Source organism: Empidonax traillii, unplaced genomic scaffold, assembly GCF_003031625.1.
Source record: "Empidonax traillii isolate 1590-97213 ecotype Southwest subspecies unplaced genomic scaffold, ASM303162v1 scaffold38:size1800464, whole genome shotgun sequence".
NCBI classification, from domain to species: domain Eukaryota; kingdom Metazoa; phylum Chordata; class Aves; order Passeriformes; family Tyrannidae; genus Empidonax; species Empidonax traillii.
In genome coordinates this window covers 903816-925054 of record NW_020955231.1, presented here as the reverse complement: position 1 = coordinate 925054, position 21239 = coordinate 903816, and the positions used below count along the sequence as shown (strand labels likewise).

The 21239-nt window shown below is 45.0% G+C and overlaps 1 long non-coding RNA gene across 3 annotated transcripts; it reads left to right on the top strand.

The window, feature by feature from the left end:
* The first annotated feature begins 8877 nt into the window (after positions 1 to 8877).
* Positions 8878 to 19493, top strand: LOC114054725. 3 transcript variants are annotated; one of them, XR_003570560.1, is made up of 4 exons: positions 8878 to 8987; positions 11139 to 11256; positions 12802 to 12865; positions 13340 to 13690. It is a non-coding gene; the product is annotated as an uncharacterized LOC114054725 (long non-coding RNA). The 3 variants fall into 3 exon arrangements; XR_003570562.1 differs by lacking the exons at positions 12802 to 12865; positions 13340 to 13690 and adding an exon at positions 19138 to 19493; XR_003570561.1 differs by lacking the exon at positions 12802 to 12865.
* Positions 19494 to 21239: the final 1746 nt, after the last annotated feature.

Sequence of the window (21239 nt, the reverse complement as noted above, 5' to 3'; positions counted from 1 at the left end):
CTCTAACACAAAAATACAAAAGATTTGTGGGCACAGGCCTGAGTGGAGCAGACCTCAAACAGCTTGCAAGCTTTCCGTAAACAGCCTCTCTGGTTGCCACTGATGGAAAATATGACATGTCAGGAAGGTACAGCAGGATGAGGAATAGTTGCCAGTAGTTACCCTGCTCTAAATTCTGCTCTCATGATGGCTGCTGTTGCAGCATGGGACACAGAGGGCTGGAATCACAGCCCCAGGATCCCACCCAGCTTTGGAGGCAGCACTCCTATTCCTCCATGTAATTTCTTCCAGATCTTTGAGTTCTCTTCTCCAGGCTCTGTTTTTAATACTCCAAACCTCTGAGAAGGTCAGCCGTCAAACTGTCAAGATGTTTGACAGCACTCAATAAATATTGAGTCATTGGAAATGAAGCTCATAACTGAGTATGCCTGAGTAACGAGCCCATCTCAAACTCATAAATGAATATGTTCTTTGAACTAATGACCACATAACATGCTGGGATTGATGCTGTGGAATACACTGCAGACACATGAGAGTTTGCAGGAAATATCAAAGCTCTTTAGAGCTGTTGGTAACAATGCACTAGCATTGTTTTAATATTTGTATGGGATTTATTTTCTGTGTGTATGAGATTTTTCTTTGTCTCTAGTCTCTCCAATTCCAATTAAGATGAGTCATATGCAGGCAGAGAATAAGAGGTTGTAATAGAGGAGCATCAAAAATGGAAATGTTTGTTTCACAACTAACTTTCATTTGGACTTAGAAGAGTGAAAATTTAAAGGAAAAACTTTACAAACTTTTTGGATTTATCTGAAAATAGACAAAAATCTGTGATCTCCCAGCTTTCTTGTGTGGTTGATTATTCATGAGGCAGTTCTTTTTTTCAGTCTTAACAGTGTTTGCTTTCCTTTGTCTTTGATTCGACTCCTTCTCTTCCACATAATATATCCTTTCCACATGATCGCCAGCTTTGCACACAAACACAGCTGAGAAGTCTTCTCCATGCAACACATAGAAGCATTTCATTTTGAAAATATCCAAACCAGAACATTTCAAAATGACCAGAACGTTTTTTTTCTCTTCTAAGATGATATTTCTGGTTTCAGGCAAAGTTTCAATTATGATGACCACATTTTCTGCTGGCAAGCGGCCCCCTCAGTGGAATTTAGCCAGTCACAAGGATGATGCAGTTTTATGCCCGTTGAGCTGGGCCAGCCTGGAGTCCGAATCATTACTAATGAATTTTTTTGGTTCTCACTCTGCTGTTGGCTTCTTATGTGATGCTGTGCAGACTTCTTAATCCTCCAGGAATTTGGCCAAATGCTGTCTTCCTCCTTCACAGTTTTTCTGCTATGCTCTATGGACAAAAGACTTCATGTTCCACATCCAGCACAGGGAAGCCAGAGTGTGGTTAGGGATCTTATAACACTAACAGCCATCTTAGAAATCTTCCATTTTACTGCTTTATTTAGAGTTCAGCCATTCCTGTTTCTGTGAAGTTCACAAGGCAGGTCTTCAGCCATCCCTTAGTCTTTGAGGAAAACCAGACCACAGTATCCCATTCTTTGCTACTGAAGAATCCCTTGCCATAACCAAACTCCTGTGCAATGAGAGACACCGAAGCACTGAAACTAAAGTACCCTTTAAAGAGGTGCATGCATAGGTTTGTCTCTCAAGAGATTCAAATCAGTTCAGATTGCAGATTTAAATACATAATGCTTTTGAATGATTGATGGGCTGAGGTGCAGCTCTCCTAGCTTATTCTATGCCTGCATCCTTATCTGGATGTCTTGAGCTAACAGAACAGCACAGACTGATAATAAAAGCTTCTGCTATTGGAACTGGACACATTTCATTTCTTAACAGCATGTTTACTGTCATCTCCTTCTTCTACCTGAGCAGGTACAGGAAATAACTGCAAGGATCACTAATTGCCTGACACATTTTTGTCAGTAATCAGTTCAGTTGAGTTTTCCCTGCCCTGATGAGTTAATTTTCATTCAGATGCAGTATGTGTTGTGCTGTAACAGATTTCCATTCAGCTGGAGAAACTCTTCTTCACCTCCTGCCCAGCCCTGCTTTGCTGCCCAGCAGCACAATCACTGAGCTGGGGCACAGGCAAATTCTAAGCTCAGCGCTGCCCTTTAGTTGCACCATAAAGATACACCTCCCTCCCATATGGCCAGCACATACAGATACTTCCAACCCAAATGTTTGCCTGGGCATACTGTGTGCTGTAAGTGCCAATGGCCTCTGACCTTCTCTGGTCCCCAAGATAGGGCAGAGAGCTTTCTTGGCCTCATGGCATCAGCTCTAGTACAAAGGGTAGTACCACACATGCTTATAAATGTGCCTGCTGTTCACTGCCAATGTTTAAATGCATAGGACTGCTCAAGGCATATCAAATCTTAATTATTTATAAGGTCAGTCTGGGATCAGGCATTGCATCTTTAACACAAACCCCACTTCAGACACATTAGCCTGTTAAATGCAGTAACTTCCCTTGTGTAAAAGGCTACTGGGGAGAAAGAATCCATTCCTGGTCACAAGGGGTCCACAGTGCAGCAGTAAAAGAGAGCTGAGCTTACGTAAAAAGTGAGTTAGTGTAAAGATACTAACCTCCACCCTTAGTGAAAAGTATTAAGACACTCTAGATTAGCTAGCATAGGTAAACCACCTACCAGTAAAAGCTCAGATTTATAGCTACTGAAAAAGTGCCTCCTTCCTCATGTATTTGCAAATAGTTTTTCCATGGCTGAGAGGACAGGGTTAGGCAGCTCTTCCTGTTGGAGGAGATAAAGACACTGATATAGAAACGTTCTTACTGCAAGATAGTGATTAGGAGAGTACCATCACCAAGAAACAGGCAGCAGAGGCTGAGAAATAACCTGGCTGCTGAGGAGCTGCTCAACGGAGGCAGCAGGGAAATGGGGTGGGAGCTAATTCCATTTAGGGGCATGACAGATAACGAATGGTTTAGTTGCCGTGGCTGGCAGGGTGTCTATCACACTGGCAAACAAATAAAAAAAAAAGAGAAGGCACTTGGCACTGCAAACCCCCAGCAAAGTCTATGCAGAACATGGTCTATCAATAAGGGCTGCACGTGCCTCTGAGTTCCCAAGTGACAGCTCTGTGTGAAGCTGGATAAGAAACTTGGCTTTGTGAAACATCCTGTAGCACTTCCCTTAGCACGTAAATCCACAGCTAGTGACTCTTCTTCACTGACATGCCAGCGTGGCCTTTTCACACTTTCCTGCTGGTTTATACTTTATAAACCTGCTGGTTTATGCTTTTTATCATATGAACCACAAACTACTGCCTGTTTTAGATTTGTAATTCCATGTAGGACTTCTGAATGCTGTTGAAACCTAACAGAAAATGCCAGCAATGTAAAGACATGCAATGTCTAAACTACACACCTGCCAAGCTCACCTCGACAGGTAAATAGCTACACAGTTAGTTGTCAAGCACAGCAGTACAACCGTCTCAGTTTTCTCCACCATGTTATGTGGTGAATGAAGTTATTCATTCAGAGTGTTTCTCCATTTCGGTTCCTCCTAAAAAGCTGACTCCTCCTGTTTCCTTGGTTACACTAGGCAGATCCCACCTGTGTATCCTGGTTCCCCACCTGCTGACTGTAATGTGGATCAGAGCATCAGGCTGCTGGCAGATCAGACCAACAGGGTCCTCTTTGTCTGCTGTAGTTGCACTGAAAGCCAGCCCTCCTGGTAAGATGGGGAACAAGATCAGTGTAATCCTGCAGTAGAGAAGGGCCCATATAATGGTGATCAGGAGCCCTAAGACTTCTCTATTACAGTGCCCCTTTACCCAGCCCTTATTCCCAGCCACTTTGGCTGCTCAGGACAGGAGCCTCTTCAGAGGGCCAGACTCCACGAAGGCGAAAAGGCAAGACTGGATTTAGGAAGAGTTTCAGAGCACTTACCCCTTTCCCCTACTGTGGACACCCAAGATGATAAACACTCCTTTCTCCAGGCTTGCTGGCTGGCATTACATTCAGCCTTCCCAGCTACACATCGACTACAGCCCAGACTTCTTTGGAGACCGTTGCCATGCAGCCAAAAATGGTGTTTCCTCTTTCAGCAGCTGGAGACCAAGACTCATCTGGGCGAGAGCAGGAAAAGCCAACCAAGAGCACTAGCAAAGCTGCCAGTCTGAGCCAGTGCTGCTCAGAAAGGAATCAGACCAAGACCTGCTGAAGGAGCAGACTCTCTCATTAACCACAGGTATAGGAAAGCCCCAAGCAAACCCATTCACGAGTAAGCAGCACTGTAGGACATATGGCTAAGATCCCAGAGAGCTCTTTCCTGGTTTGAAAGCTTGGGCCATCCCGCCCTGCTAAGTTTCCATATAGGGCAGAGATGTAAATTGCTACCTGCTGGGTGCCACGAAGTTACACTGCTCCTCTTAACCCTTTTCATGTCTGCAAGGAACTCTGCTCTCCACCAGCAGTCGGGCTGGGCATTGCAGCACAGCAGTCAGAGGAGGTCATTGCTCCAGGTATGAGAGAGCTGGGGAAAAACCTCTGCATGTCCAGATTCAATTCCGTGTAGTGGTCCACCTGAACTTGTTACATGTTTATATGTCTCTAAAGGGTGAAGAGGTCCAAGGAACAGCAACGGAAGGGTGGGGACCCCAAACAGTCTGCAAAACATGAAGGGCTGTGGCAGGGAGCCTCTTTGTTGCATACGGGCTGTTATAACGGAGTAGATAAATGTCAACTCCACCCATGCAAAGATGACAGTATCAGTGTGCCCAAGAACTGATAACCCTCCAGCTTATTCCCCATGAATTCAAGCCCACCTCATGCCGCATTATCGTCTTCTGCAGAGGACATACACCTTCCACCACCCCAGTAAAGTACCCTTTCCTGGTATCATAAAAGACCCCTTTGAACAATTTTGTGTGTTTAAGTTCTATATCTTTCTGTAGATTCAGATGGAGAAATAGTGACAAGAAAACATCACAGGCCAAAGTCAAGATAAATATATGCTAAGATATATGAAAGTTTCCCATGGCCTGACAATCTTTGGAAATTAGTAATTCTGATGAATTTGCAAGAAAATAACAACCTAGATCACCAGGGTTTAATGGTGTACAAGGCTGCCAACACACATTAGCATCTGCAACAGGTTGTATAAATTAGATCACACCCAGGAGGGCAGTGGCTGCTCTATGCAGATTAAGAATACAGAGTTATGTATACAGGTGGTGAAACAAAGTGCCCTCTGAAGGAATTTCTAAAGACCTACCTAGAAAGTAGTGATGCATCAGGATGACCTTCTGCTTCCGAGTGTGCACGTTGCGGTTGGCCTTCCAACGGCTGCTCCAGCTAATGAGCAAACGGGAATGACGGGTGTGTTATGAGAATAGTTTCCTATTTTAACTAATAACACCTTGATTCTATTAACAACAGCAGCTAATGAATAAAAGATATTTTAAGAAATAGCAGTTGTAATCTGTGTTTTCCCCAAACAGTATTCTGTAAAAAGGAAAAAGGAATTTATACCACTTGTTTGGGAAAAACATGCTAAAGACAGCACATTATTCATTCTTTTTCATGGTGGGATCTGCAGACCCAGCTAGGACAGGTAGTGTTAGCACAGGACAGCTTCTTTGACCAAACAAGTCATGAAATGGTTTGTGGAAAGCCCTTCCTTCTATAGAAAATCCAGTCAAATTCAGCTCTTGGGAGGTACTTGACAGGAACTATGTGCATGTTTGTAAGGGCAAGATCTGTTCAAAGGGAGAAGGTCCTATGTAAGAGCCAACTAAGTGCTTTCTCCTCCATCACCTGCACGTTGTCTCCTGTGCATTTCTTCAGTGCATGGCTGGGGACCATGAACTGGCCGACCCAACTCTGCCACTTAATCGCTTTACAGACATGGGGCATTGCTCAAGTCTGCTGTTTTACTAAAGCATCACCATCACCTTGTGGCTGCCACAGATGTACAGAGATGCAAACTCAGCACTTCCAATGCACAAAAATAGCAAGTGTTGCAAATAAATGAGACCCACGACATTTTATCTTGTAAGCCTCCCCCTTAATCTGCCTTCAGGTAACCTGCATTTCTATCTCTTCAGGGCTGTCAAGTTTGTACCTCCAATTAAGGAACAGCCAGATTTCTCCATCTATAAAAAGAATGTGAGGTTGTTTGAGTAATTATTGCAAGAAAACCAGCTTTATTGAGTCAAACCAAAAGTATCCTCTGACTAACCACAGCCAGCAGAAGTTGCTTTGAGCCCTATAGAAGAACAGTCAGATTATATCTGGACCTCTATTTTTAATAACTACCAACAACCTCACCCTTCCATGGAAGTGTTGAAAGATTTGAGCAGATCACACGATCCTGCAGCTCCTACCCCAGAAAGAGTTTATAACCCAAGATGCAAAACCCCCACATACAGATGCAGGCACAGAGCTGCCTTGCAAGAGGCAGCCCAGAGCATTTGTGGTGAAGCTGAGAATCAAATGCAGTCTCTTGCCACTAGGTTGTATTTTCAAAAATATCTGTCCTAAATATGATGGGAATGATTAAACTAAAGAAACAAAGGCTTTTGACAGACAAAATTTCCTTCCAGATTTTCTGGTGCTGTTTCAGCTTGGTCACTGGAATTCCTCATGCGCTCCTGACCTTTGTGAGTGCATGAGCACGGCACTAACACAGACCCAGATGAAACACTAGTCAAGCAAAACTTTCTGCTTGGTGAGCATATTCCTATTGTTGTCTCCAGTATCTCCTTCGATACCAGCAACATCATATTTATTAAGATATGAAGCAGAGCTTTTCCAGTGTTTCTTCCCTCCCCACCCCTGTCACCCCCTGCATTGTCCTTATTGATGAGATCCTGGCTTTGAGAACTTTCTGGGTGCAGGCAGCCAGAGCCGGCACTCCCAGCAAGCTGTGGTCAGCAAACATTTGCAATCAGCAGCTGACTTCCTGCTGTCACGTCACCTGCCTGCACAGGCAGACAATGAAACGCTTTGCCTTTGTGCCTGGTGCCACACTTTGAGGGCAAAAGAAGGTCCCTCAACCTGTGGGACCTTCTGAGCCCCCACATTGCCTACGGCTGTTGGATTTGATTAGTGCTCAAGTAAAAGAGGCCAAATTGTATGTGATTGAAGAATGGGGGAAAGTGAGCTGGCTCAGCTATGCTTTAATGCTATTAGTCATGAATTTTTACTCAGTGTTCTCAAAGCTTGCTTTCCTTTTTTCCTCTGATCTCTTTCATCTGCATGAAACATGGATGATATCAGTCTTGCTGAGATAGTCCTGAAAACTTTGCTTAGCTTTGATACTTCCACCTCTACCTCAGACTTCAAGGAAAGCCTGTAGGGTGTCAGCACCTGTTGAGCTAAAGGAACTCCTTTCCAATCCTCCGAACCAGTGTCAAAAAATTGTTAAATCCCCGCAATTCAAGAAGAAGCCTTCCTACTTCAGAAAGCAACATGCCTATACCTCTGTGCACCGGCAGGTAGGGTGGTTGATTGCACGGCTCCTGTGCCCTCTAAAGCTTTCAAACTGCTGCTACCAGCAACCCAAACAGATGCCCCCTCTTGTGGCATTTAAAAAGCCTTAGGGTAACAAGTGAGAGTTCTCCAAGCCTGTATTGCCAGACATGCCAGAGAGGAGCCAGCAAGAACCTTAAGATTAAATCCCATCACTTTAGGACTTAAATTACCTACAGTGCAGATAGAGTGGGTGAGGGAATGTGTATAAGGTAATTTATACACCCACTCAAATTCCAGTTACATCCATTCTCTCCCCTCAGAGAAGTGTCTGTGATCTGGCTCTGTATTCAACAAGGTGAGCATATCAACTTCTCCATCAATGGGGTAGAAATTTACAATTCCCCTTTCCCTCTGTTAGTCTCACGAAGATTAAAAATGTGCTTCTTTTCAGCTGATGCATAAAACATGAGCTCTTGTACCAGAGCTCAAGAAGTTTGGATGCTCATTCCCATCTGCCACTAATGAGCTGAGCAACCTCACCCATGTCTTCTTCTCTCTTCACAAGTAGGACTAATCCCCATCACACTGAGTCTCATGCAACAAACCGCTGCTGCAGCCTGTGATACTGCTGCACCCATTAAAGGAAAAATTGGACCTATCCCAGATGGCCAGAGGCTTGGCAAAGCAGTTGGTTTTGAACTATCCCACAGCCTATTTGATTCTACATTCTTGCTTAAGATCTTTTTGCAGATAAAGAAAAAAGTCCATTTCAGACCAAAAAAGCCTTTAAAAATTTCACAACATGTGATAAAAAGGTTTGCAATTGGTTTATTTGCTTAGTGATGAAATAACAGAGGATATAGCCACTGGAAGCATTTCACCTAGGATCTGCTTTTTGATATCAGAGGAGATATGATAGCTGTTCAGATCTAGTAGGAGTCCCTGTGGACACTGTTTGAAGATCAAACATCTGTAATTTTCCCTCAGACAGGACATCCTGTCAAGCACTGCAGGGACATGGTCACACTAAAAAAAGTGCCAGATTTTCTGTTTGTCTGCAAGCACCAGAGAGTTTTTGAATCTTTGGCTGACCACAGAAACCCAAGAACAGTAAACTTCAGATAAGACTGATGCCAGGCAAAGGGCTGGTTGATGCACAACCCACACTCACTGACATATGAGGAACAAGGGGTTACTTAAGTGAAATGTCCTGACCAGGCACTGCTAGCACACAAACACTGGCTAAGGCTGACATCATCCAACCAAGATAACAGCTCAGGGACAGACCTCATCAAAGGTGGCCTCAGTCTCCAGCATCTCAGATGACAGCTCACGAGACTCTGGCCCTCCACTTCATTATTTGTGAGGTCATCAGCTGAGAAATATTCCTGGCTTGGCCAAAGAGATCCCCCAGCAGACCTGCTCTGACATTGGGAAGAGCCTTCAAATCAACTATTAAGATGTTCAGAGACCTGAAAAACAAAGCTTTCCTATGCCTCTAGAAGAGGGCACAAAGGTCCTTAAAATAGCAACAGTGTTCCCAGAACTAATTCATAAGATTTTAGACCCTGATGATATCCCAGCAATAAGCAGAAAAATGTCACATGGGAGGTCAGGCTGCCATGTCATCATCAGAAGAGAGACTTTCACAAACCTTCATTACATGAAAGGCCATGTAAAAGGGCATTGCTTTCCTCAACAGCAGGGGACTCTAAACTGTCAGAAACACAGGCTCTAGAGCCTCAGGGTTGCTTCAGGTTCCCAGTATCAGAGCCAAAATCTTGCCTTTACACTACCCAGAGCATACCTAGTTTCAGGAAAGTGACAAAAACCAGAGAGAAGTAAAAAAGATAAGTCTCTACTCGACAAAGTATGCTTTCCTTCCCAAGAGCAGACCATGAACTGCTTTGCTCCTCATCTCCTACACAGTACAAGTTACAATAGGCAGTTTCCCTCTGCTTCCCCTTTTCTCTAGCAGCTGTTTTACCAGCCTTAAACAATGGCCTAAACCACAAGCAGAGTTTCTGAGGCTTAATCTCTAAACATGCACTACAGTTTTGTTGCAGCCCATCATTCCCCAGCACATATCAACACCCTACATACTCAGATCCCCTAAATAACCTTTCGGAAGTTCTTGTCCCAGCAGGCTCCTTTTATAGGAAAGTCCCACTGCTCAGCTGCCCTCTACTCCCCATAAATCTCCCCATCTGGAAGAAGGAACAGGTACAACTTTCCTCAGCAGAGAAGTTATGACTTTGTGCTAATTTCACTACAAAGTCTCCAAAATGCATAGGCTGAAACCCTAACTATGCCTGAAAGAAATTTATTCATACATTTGACTGAGCATAAGAGAATGGTCCACCATCTTAGCCTTGCATAGAGATCACCCAGACCAAAGTTTATATATACAGGTGATTTTGAAAATCCTGCCAAAGATACTGTGAAGAACACAGTTTTCAGAGTCAGGGGCTCTGTTTTTTTTTTTTTTTTTTTCCCCAGAAAGCAGAGATTTAATGACCAGGTTTTTTTTCCTTAGATGTTTTTGAGTTCTGCCCTTGGAAACTTGCTAGTAATTACTAGTTCTTTGGGAATTCTAGCTTTTGTTCTGTCAAGATAACCCAGCAAAGTGGGAGGGAGAGCAACTCCAAATTAGCATTTAGCTGATGGTACAAACAACATATTTGAGGTCACCTTCTCCCTGTCATTATAGGGCTTAGCACATTTTGAATGTGTGTGCTTTTACTCAGCTCAGATGAAGACCCAACAGTATCTGCTGGTGGTCCAAACCAAAAGAGTCACTCAGCTCTCAATGAGAGCTACCACATCTAGGACACAGTGGGGCTCAGGTCAAAAGAGGACGTGGCAGTGGACACTGCCATGTGTCCTTATTTGTTGGGATATCAAGGGCAGAAATCTCAGAAGACTGACTGTTTTTATTGGAGGACCTACAGTCTTCCTTGTGACACATAGATCACTTGCTACTTTGGTGTTTGGGTGGACATGACAGGATGCTGCTGAATTCTCCTCTGCTACATCATTAATATATATTATGGCCAGTCTTTGCGAACGAAGAACCGGGGAAGGTCTTTACACCTTCCAGCCTGCACACTGGATTTTTTAGGTGAGACACAGTGTGCACGGAACTGAGCCCACCCTTTAATCCTGAGGTTCATCTGCTGGGGCCAAGCGAGCTTGGACGGTGGCAGCGAGGTCCTCAGGACGTAGATGGATTGCCTTACAGGGCTAACGAGCTCCATCTGCCCGGGGAGTGGCCCCGACCGGGAATCGAACCCGGGCCTCGGCGGTGACAGCGCCACTTCACCACCAGGGACACTCAATCATAATCGTTGATTTGGGAGAGCAGGGGGAGAGACCCCCAGTTTGGTGGAAATACTGACAGAGTCCTGACATCCAGGTCCTTCCTCTGAGAGGAGACTTTGCTACTGGAGTCAACTTAGCAAACAAGATGCCATTTGATTAGTTAGTTGTTTTCTGGCAGTAGGGCCAGAAATGATTGCAAACTGCTCTGCCTTTGGCTAGACATTTGATAGATTGCCACATTATGTATTTATTAAAGGAGTGAAGAAATACAAACTTGATAAAAATAGCAAGGCTTGGATTAGAAAGTGGTTGGCAAATGACTAACAGAGGTTCACTGTTGCTCCAGGATGCCTAGTGTTGCCAGAAAGATCCTGCACAGTGTGGATGTGGGTCTGCCAATATGGAGCAGAGGAGACATAAGACATAAATCTGGCCTGAGGAAGTACAGTGAAAAACACCACGAGGTCAGAGGGACAGATGTCTTGGTGAAGAGAGGTAGTATGCCAATGAAATAGGCTCTCTTTGGTAGAGGCTGCACACAGGTCTGCTCCTCACAGCCCAGCAAAGCTGGAAGATGTACACTTGGAGGTGAGGTGCATAGTGGTGTCTGCTCTTCTGCCACCCAAGCTGGGAAGTTCACTCTCCTAGTGGCAGTCAAGCAGTATTAGTGGTCCTCACATTATTTGTTGTCAAAACCTCCTGTTTAAAATGTCCTTTTTAGAATTTTTAGTCAAAAGGGAGTTTTCGTTAAGAACTGATGCCTTCTACCTCCAGTGGTGCTCCCAGTGGATGGTTAAAAATGGAAAAGGGACTGGATGGCTGGAGGGTCCAGCCTCCTAAAGCCTCTGGCTTTTGCTCCCTCTTTGGGTGGATCAAGAGTATCCCCCTGTAATGGAGATACTAGCTGATTCTCAGGTGCCAGTGTCGTATTAGTCAAGCTCTTAAAGGAGTTGCTACCTGCAGAGCAACACTACAATTGCTAAAAAATTGCCCTTTGGGATCCAAGACCTGGAATTGACTTATTTTTCCTACACAGAAGAAAGCTTCTATCAGGCTGTGGTGGTGGCACACACATTGTGTGCAGTACTGCCACTTGGAGGGCAGTCACCTCCACTCAGAACCCAGATGACCTTCAGTCATTCCAAACACACAAAATGGTTTTATATACACACACTTTCCTCCATCACTTCTTGTCACGCGTCCGATCTGGAGTTAGTATGGCAAAAGGATTGTTCAGGTAAACTATTTCATATGTAGACTTTGATGCTTCTATTAAGATAATGAGTGGAGGCTGCCATTAAGATCAAGGGCTCCATTGTTCTGGGTGCTGTACTGTATCTATACTACATTCTGTATCTGCACGCTAGGATACACCCACTGTCTCAAAAATCTTACAGTCTAAGTAGACACTTGAATGGGGAAGGATAGAGGGGCATGTGAAAGAGGAATAATTTATCCAAGATCAAAGGCTAAACTGGAATTAGAAGAGCCGATGTCCTGGGTGGGATCTGTTATCTCCTCTTAGCATAACCACCTACCAATGACTGACACAGTCTGTAAATGCTCATAATAAAAAGCATCCCAGAAACAAGCCACGCGTAGTTTCTGAGGACATTCTGTGCTTTCTCTGGTTACAATTCATGGGCGGGTAAGGGCTGTTCCAGCAGCTGCATGCAAGGCTTCAGACGTAGCAACAGCAAGTGGACCGTGGTTGTAAGAATGAGTCCTGTCATATACAGTCATCTACCAGCACACCCTGTGGTGCTAATGAAAAAATCCCTTCACAGAGTGCACTGTGTGCATTATTAGATGAAGTAAGAGCTGAGGCAGCATCGCCATCCCTCAGTCGGACAGGGAACTGCAGAGGCAGTGGGTCAGAGATTGGTGCCTGCACTACCACAGTGCATTACAGATTCCTCTTTGGTCACCCTGATGGCCTGAGATCTGAATCATGTTGCCATATTTCTGAAAAATGTGGAGAGGAAGGGTTGGATTCTGTCTCCAAATAGGTACTGCAATGTAATTGGAAAACACAAAGCCTGGGAGTTAGCACATCTTTCACAGTGGAAACGGGTAAGGACAAAGCTATCTGAAGTACATCATTCCAGAAAATACCACCCAATGATGGATACATATGAACATTGGATTCTTCTAATGTGGTGGTGATTGGGGTTTTTTGCCCCCTTCTCTCTTGGTGCAGCAATACATGCTTTGTCCTCTAAACAGAGCTCAATCCTACTTTGCATGTGTTAATGTAAAACCAGTGCAAACTTTGCTATTGATTTTCATTCTGTCACCAGATGCAGGTCCCCATATAAACACCAGTGTTTGGGAAGAGATGAATTTATACAGGATCCTCTTTTGCTCCTGAGGTGGTTCCATTCCAGTGTGTGCCGTGTCAGTACCCAGCAACCTCTGGCCAGAAACCAGAATGTTCTTGCACTCTCTACCGTAGGGTACCCCCCTTCTCAGCGGTGATATATTGTACGGATACCCTCAGCTCCCTCTTCCCCTCCCTAGTAGCAGGCTATTCTCAGCTGTTTTCAGCTCAGATGTACCCTATGAGACAACATTTTGCTGCTTAGATCTGAGCAAGTCATTATCTGTGCCTTGCCTCAGTTACCAGCCTCTAGTCAACAGCTGACACTCCGTAAGTGTACTGAGAGGTTGCAGTAGACCAAGTCCTGGGATGCTGCAGTGATGGAGGTGAGATAAGGAAGACTCTGTAAAGCATTCATGGAAAGCAAACTTAACTGCTGTCAGTTATGGCAAATGAACGTAACTGGCCAGAACAAAGTTTGTCACCATGCATTGACTCCCCTCAGCAGCACATGACCAGCATGAAGCCATCTTTCCTACCTGTGAATCAGTGCTGGCACTCAGAAAAGGTTTTTTATTTCTAGCTACAATTCTCTTTCCTTCACTCTCTGGATCTGTTTTTTAAGACTCAGGGAAAATCTTGATTAGGACACAGGCCATGCTTTTAGCCTGTAACCAAAATATCTGGTCCATTTAGACTGGAAAACAAACATCTCCTTCAGAGAGTGGTATGCTTCAATAAAAGACCTCTTTGTGGTGGCCCTCATCATGATGAAACCTTGTCCTGGCTGGCAGTATGAAAGCCAAGGGGCTTGTCCCCAACAGGCCAACAAAAGTGATGCTTTATTATTTATGCTGTTTCTTGAAACACTTATAAAAGAGGTCAGGGTTGGCCAACAACTGTGTGCCTGCAATATTTTTCCAGCAACCATCAATAAAATGCTTCATGCTTAAGATTTGACAGAAAGCTGGGTAGTGGCTCTGACAACAATGGCATTTACATGCTAGGTTTTGTGGTGCCAATTTATCTTGACCATCTTGGAGCTTTCTTCATCTTGGCCATCATTCAGCCTCCAAGCTCATCATCATCACCATTTATTGGGACTATCTGACTATTCTGGCAAAAAAGATGGTCCCAGTCAGTGTATATGACACTGGGGAATGCTGGAGCTGGAGCCAGATCCTGCACCCTGGGTTTTATTGGGAAATGATTCAACTTTCCTTACAGCTCGCTGGGGGCCACCACACCCCATGGGCTGATCTGATGCTCACCACTAAAATGCAGCCACTCCCAAAGTGAAGAGTAGCAACAAGTATTACAATGAAGGCCAAGAGAAGTTCTTGGCCAAGGACAGAGCAAAAAAGACCCAGTATTTTAATGTACAAACACTGCACATCTGAGATCTCTCAGGCAAACATCCAGGACCCACACTCAGCAAGTTTTGGTCAACTCAGAGAGGTTCTGCCTGCCTGCTTGGCCTCACTACCTCCTGTAATTTCTGGCAAGCCTTTTGACAATTGGGTGTTCATTGGAAAGCCTGGATGTTCAGAACCCAAGACTGTGAGCTTGCCATTTATGAGAGAGAACAGCATGTTCCCAGCCCTGCCATTTCCAGAGGAAACAAGCCCCAAGAGTACCTTAAAGGCTTGGACACAAATAGCTTGCGCTGTGTATTATTTTCAAGCCAGTCTCATGATTTTGCCGGTCTGACTCATTGCAGGTAAATGCAGAATGTTAGTCATGGTAGCCATCTGTAGGCAAAGAGGAAGAACCTCACTGGACTCACCCCAGAGCAGTTTTTACTATAGGGCAAAGAGCTGAGACAGATTTGTGGGTCCCTGACCTTGGAGTCTGTCTGAGGATCTGTGAAAAAGTGTGGATACAGACTGTGCGCACTGCTTTACATCCATCTCCCTGCTGAGAGTTGATGAGCATCTGATCCTTCCTGAGCTAAGGCCAGGTGTTGGTAGAAGACTCATCAGCTGCCATGGTAGCTGGTCTGGGGGAAGTGTGCACACAACTGGCACTCTGCAGCAGAGAACCTACAGCAGGGTGCTGCTGTCCTCCACGCCATCAGCAGCTCCACTGCTGTGAACACAGCCAGTCAGAATAATTTTTGGACTTTACCCTTGCTGAGGCCTCAAGATACTTGGTCTTGAGAAGCAGGAAGGAGGAAAGGAGAGTTTTTAAGCTTGGATCCCCTACAGATCCTGTTGTCTGCGCCGGACATGGCCATGTCCAGCACAGAAGTATTTCGCTGCACCCCTGCGATCCAAGGATGCTCTTCTGCAGCAGCACTGAGCTTCAGCCCGGCTGCAGGCCAAGCTGGGAGCACCATCTGCCGGCTTTGACACGGCAGGCTGGCTCGTCAGAGGGACAATCACAGGGTAATTCAGGGCTCCGGGTGCCGCTGCATGGTCATTGGACCGCATAGCAAATTAGAGATGAAAAAGATCACAGGGTTGCATAAATCCCTCGGCTAAACCTCCTCCTGTCAGCCTCACAAAAGGGACTCCAAACCAGTTAGTCTCTCTGCACTAGAGCGGGGCAAACTGACTTGGGTGAAGGAGATGAAGTTGTGAGTCAGCTGGAGCTATTCACAGCTCCTTCAGAGTTTGTGAACGATTTCAACTAAAGAAATTCAAAGCATGTCGCTGGGAAGCCCTCTTAGTGCTTAATTCTTACAGTTTGAAATGCAGTTTTGTTTACAAATATTTCTGCTAATAATAATATTGAGGGGAGCACTGGGAGCAATAATAATATCGAGGGGAGCACTGGGAGCCTGAAAGGGAAACAAAATGTATGTCTCTGGTGCAACAGTGCAACATTTAAGCAGCTTCTGCGTAGATTTTTATTGTGTTCCTCAGGTCTGCCAAACTAGCAATTATTTACATTGCACTGCTTTACCTGCCTCATCCTCTGGTCCACAGAGCTCCACACAGCTCTTAAATCCATAGCCCTTCCCCCTTTTTTAAAAAAAGTTTTTGCCATGCCCCAAATATTCATGTGCAGTGGCCAAGGGCCAAGCACAGTTCCCTCTTGAGAGGTACAGCCCTAGTGGGTGCAGAAGGGGAACTCCTTTTACAGAGCCACCTACACTGATGCCCATGACACTTATACCCCATGACTCTGATCTTGTCTGTGATGGCCTGAGCAAAGCTCTTTGAAGGATGTTGTCCATGTCCAGGATGAACAGTAGCACATGGCCTGGGCTCCTGGTCTCCGTGCTGGGGAGCTCTGTGGGTGCCACTCCATGTGGGAGTCAGGCTTTTCTGTGGGGTGCATGGGGACAGCAGCAAGGTATGGCTGGCAAGTGGCCAGGGTTTGTTGCTAGACCTGGGAGCTCAGTATGGTCCCTCTCACTTCCAGGGGTTATCTCACCAACTGCCAGCCAGTCAGGAATGTGTTTTGACTTGCTCAGTCCTCCTCATCCTAATTACACCTTCCTTGAGTGCTATACATAATTTCCCTCCCACCGTCACTGTCCTTTCTCTCCAAGCTGATCCTGCTTGTCCTTTAATGGCAGACTACCTCCTCACTTTCCTTTGATTTTCATCCCCAGATACCCACCTCTCAGCACTCCTGTCCCTTTCTCTCTCACAGCTTTCAGTTGCCTGGTTTGTGGGTGCTGGACAAAGATGCCCTGGACTGCTTTCTGAATGCTTAAAAGGAACACCTTTTTTTGGTCAACACAGCATGAGCCTGTGCAAGTCACTTCCACAGCAAGACCACTTCTCTAGTACTATAACTGAGAATATGGGATAAAGGAAGTATTGTAGCCCATACTAAGGATGAATCAGAGCTTTTGAATTATTCTAAGTTCACCTGATACAGGGCACAGCCAACTTCTACCATGACTAAAGAGGATTTTTCCCTAAAGATCTTTGCCTTTCCCTTGAAACTGGCTGCCTTAAATATCAGACTAGTCAGATGGAGGCTGAGGCCAGCCTAGGATGCAGGATCTATCCCCAAACCACTGCCTAGCTCAATCCAAGCCTCAGTTTTACACATTGTAAAATGAGAAAAGTGGGGGAGCTGTTTCATTAAGGCACTGAGAGAGCTAGAGGTGGAAAATGCTTTGTAGGTGTTCATGCCTTGAACCCTGAACCAAACCTCTAAAGCCAGTGCAATATTTCTGACCCTTCTGATATGAAATATTTTTTTTTTTTATTTCTTGTGCACACCTTAAGCTTTTCTCTAGCAACTGAAGAACAGCCTAAACATCTGACCCTTCTGCCTTCCCCACAGCTGGGCAGAAGTCCCTTTCTATGAGATGTGTGATGGATGTGTCCAGTCCCACAGTTCACTGCAGTGGACAAGGATCCTCTGAGCTGTCCTTGCATGAACTGTGAGGAGAACATGTGAGGGTACATTCAATAATGGTAAAGCACAAGAAGACCTTGCAGGAGGCTGCTTAGTGTGCGTCACCCATGCAGAGAGCAGCATTAGGGAACAGAAGGGTTACAAAATCAAGCTTATAAGCAAAGAGGTCATGCAGCCATTTGCGTGTCCTGGTGTGTCAATACTGTCTTTAATGGCACAATTTCCAACTGATATAGCTAAGCACGAAAATAAATAGAGAGGCTTCTGGGCACATCAGCACCTTTCCTAACTTTTCAGAGACAAAATGCTAAAAAACCTCCATGTTTGCTTTCATTGCATGTCAGTCGATCTCATGAAAGCCTTTATTTGGCTTTGTTTCTGGAACCACTTGACTGTAGAAACAGAATAGCAGAGGCCATGTTCAATGAAGGATTGCAAGCAACCCTTACACTTTCTTGGGGTGCTGGTGGATGTTTTGACAGGCTTTAGGCACTATTGAAGCTGCATCTAGCTGGTGCAAAAGGCAAAGCTGCAATCAAGTCAGTTGAAATCTGCTTACTGCACTGGAAGCTGGACCTTCCTAAGGGTATTCCAGCTCTTTCTGGGTTGAATTCTGTGTGCTGCCTAAACAAGATTCATTCCTCTTTCTTCTGATTTCATACCTTTTGCATTATATTTTAACATAGGAGACTTTGAATTCCTTCTTGACCTTTTTAATGGACATTTTGTTTTAAAAAATCTGTCCTTTGGGCACTTTGCATTGACACCAAGAATCTTCTGAGATATCTGTGAGCCAGACTTGGAATTATTACCACCACTTCTTAGCCTCCTTTTTATATCTATCAGTTTTATTGGTACCAGGGTGGAAGGTAGCAAGAACATTAGAGGCTTAATTTTTTTTACTTTTTCTGTGATTACTTGTACAAGTTCTTTTAGGACAGTTCAGATTTTCTCTCTACTCTGGAAATTAAATGTAGGCATATTCTACTAAAATTGTAGTTTGTTATTTTTAACAAGCTGGAAGCAATTAGCACAGGTGGTGGTAGGTTGTCTGTCTCCTGTTGTCCTCAAGCCCTGCCTGCTGTTCTGGGAGACGAGCAAATAGTCAAACACGCATTACAGCACTTAGTGCAAAGGTCAGAAGAGATCTGTATAGGCCAGGGGGTCAGGTGGGGTAACGTACCAGTCCTCACCATAAAATGTATTTTAATGTTCTTCTGGGTCCATTTTAGTAAATTCACAGAGCTTTTGGCAGAAACAATAACAGAATTTGAAGAACATTATAAAACAATATTGCATACCATTTCTTTAGAGAGTGCTGCATATAGTCTTTTAAACAGCTTTTCAGAGCTGTAATTAAATGTTTTGAAACATGTTTGGGACAGTTTTGCTTCAGGCTTTGTCTCCAGCTTCTTTGGTTTGACAAACATGATTGTTTCCAGGAAAGTGACTGTTGCATTTAATAGGAATTAGAAGTTGGCAGGGGAGGCTGCTATTTCCAAAGCTGCTGGTGCTTCTGTGAGCTTGGAAAAAGGTCTGGCTGTCTCTTGTAACAGTTAATAAAAAAAATGAATTCCACCTGTTTATTTCAGATCACCTACAATGAATTTTTTCCTATTTTTTGCAATCTTCTTACTTCACTTGTCTCGGAGTAACAAAAACAGTCCACCCTAGTGAACCCAATGATGTCCTTCCTTTTCAGTTGGCCAAGACATATCTGGAGTGTTGCATGATTCCAAAATGCTGATGCTGCCAGACCTGAGAAATGTGAAAACTCGGGTACAAAGTCCTGAAACAGGCAGCTGGAGACTTACAAGAAACAACTGGAAATTCTTCTCCTTCCTACCACTGGAAATAGATGCCAAGTGCAGGGTGGTGGCATCCCCTGCATCCCACCAGTACTGTCCCAGTGGGACTGAGCCCCTTGGCAGCCCCTTAGCTCCCCTGTGGCAGCATTAGCTTCTGCAGCTGCTCCCTTCACCAGGACAGCCTGGGATGGAAAGCACAGCCACCCTTTCTACTTGAATTAGACCACCAAAACCATTTTACTCTGTTAAACATCACAGCATTGAAATTTTATTTCAATATAGTTAATAATAAAAATAATTTAAAAATAAATAAAGGGTATATTTACCCCATCTTTCACTTTCTGGGGTTTTATCTTCTACTAAATAAATTTTCAAGCTTTCTCTCGGCATGCCCGTGGCTTCAGGACCTGCAGCTTTAATGAGTGCAAATACCATCAGCCTTGCTGTAATAGGACACAGCTGGGTGGCACAGCTGGACCTGGGATCAATTTTTGGCAGCTGCATTTTCTCCTTTCCTAGGTACCCACAAACTGCCCAGCTGCCCCTGGGCTGAGGTGCTGCCCTGCCTGGGTGGGCAGCACAACAGGCAAAGGCAGTGTTTTGCCAGCTGTGTTCTACGTGCCCTGCCCAGCTCATGCCTAGCCAGAGCCTCCTGACTTGGGCACATCTGAGCTCGCTGTGAAGTCCATCTGAGAGCAAACCTTAGCTGGGCACATTTTTCTCCCTGAAACTGTGTGACTTGGGAGGGATTTTCATCCACCTGATGTGTCCCCAAGGAAAACTCAGCCTCCAGCCAGCTCTGCCTCGTGGCTCAGCCACAGGGTCTCGGTCCTCTTCAAATCCTGCCTGAATCCAGCCCTTCTGCCTGGCAGCTGCGCCCCAGATGAAATGAATTTGACTGGTCTCAGACCATGTTTTGGCTGATCATGTCCACAGCATAAAATTTGGTTCAGCATTGTGGAGAAGATCCTCCTATGGCTTTGGGACACAGTGGTGCAGCTGATCAGGTTGATCTAGGGCTAGTCAGGGTGTCTGTGGTGGGTGGTGTGACAGTACTGGGATGTCACACATGGCCAGCAGGCACAGGCTGAATGCACTTCTAAGTGGTTCTAGCGGCTGTTGGCTGAGGGTTAAGTCCTCAGGGAGAGACCACTAACCCTCCCATGGACTTTATAAGAAACCCCAAAAGTAAAAAATTAAGGGGAAATGGGAAGGTTTAGTCAGAGGTCTTTCTCCTGGGATGAGAACGGCATAGTTCAAACAGGAGATGGGAAGAAAGAGCAAGTCACCAGGATGAAGGAGAAGCAGATGGAGGTAAGAACTGGCCCTGATCTCCCTTTAACTCCTGGGGGAGACTGAGGCAGAGACAACGTTCATTTATCTGTGGCTCAAGCAGCAGACACAGACAGCCTGAACCCAAACCCCTATCCCAGAGCCCCCAGCGCACCCCAGGCTTGGCCGTGTCTCCAAGACAGGAGGAGGTGAGGGCACACCAAAAACAGCCCTTCCAGTTGCCTTTGCAGGGAGTGGAGAGCCAGGACAGTGCTGGTGGAGATTGAATCTAGTGATTACTTTAGGGGATTTGCTGTCTCTTTCTTTATCCCTCTCTCTCTTTTTTTTCTTTTTTCTTTTTTTTCTTTTCTTTTTTTTTTTCTTTTTTTGTTTTCCCTTTTCCCTCCCTCTTATCCCTTTCGTGGTGCATTTGTCTTCGAGGAACCTGGGGTGTTCTTTTCATCAGCTCAATCTCTCTCTGGCACTTGAGTCCTGATTGGCTGAAGGACTTAGGGAAAAAAAAAATCTTTAATTAAGTAGATAATCTCTTCTTAGGAAGTTCTGCGGCTCCATTTCACCAACCCCCTTTAGCTCTTACTTTAGGATTGGTTACCCTTTGCAGAAGTTGGGATTCAGGAGGCATATGCCTCTTCATCACACCAGGACTGCCGGGTGGAAAATAACTCCATCCCTTCCCTAACTTAGTTGTGCCTCTTTTTTTTTT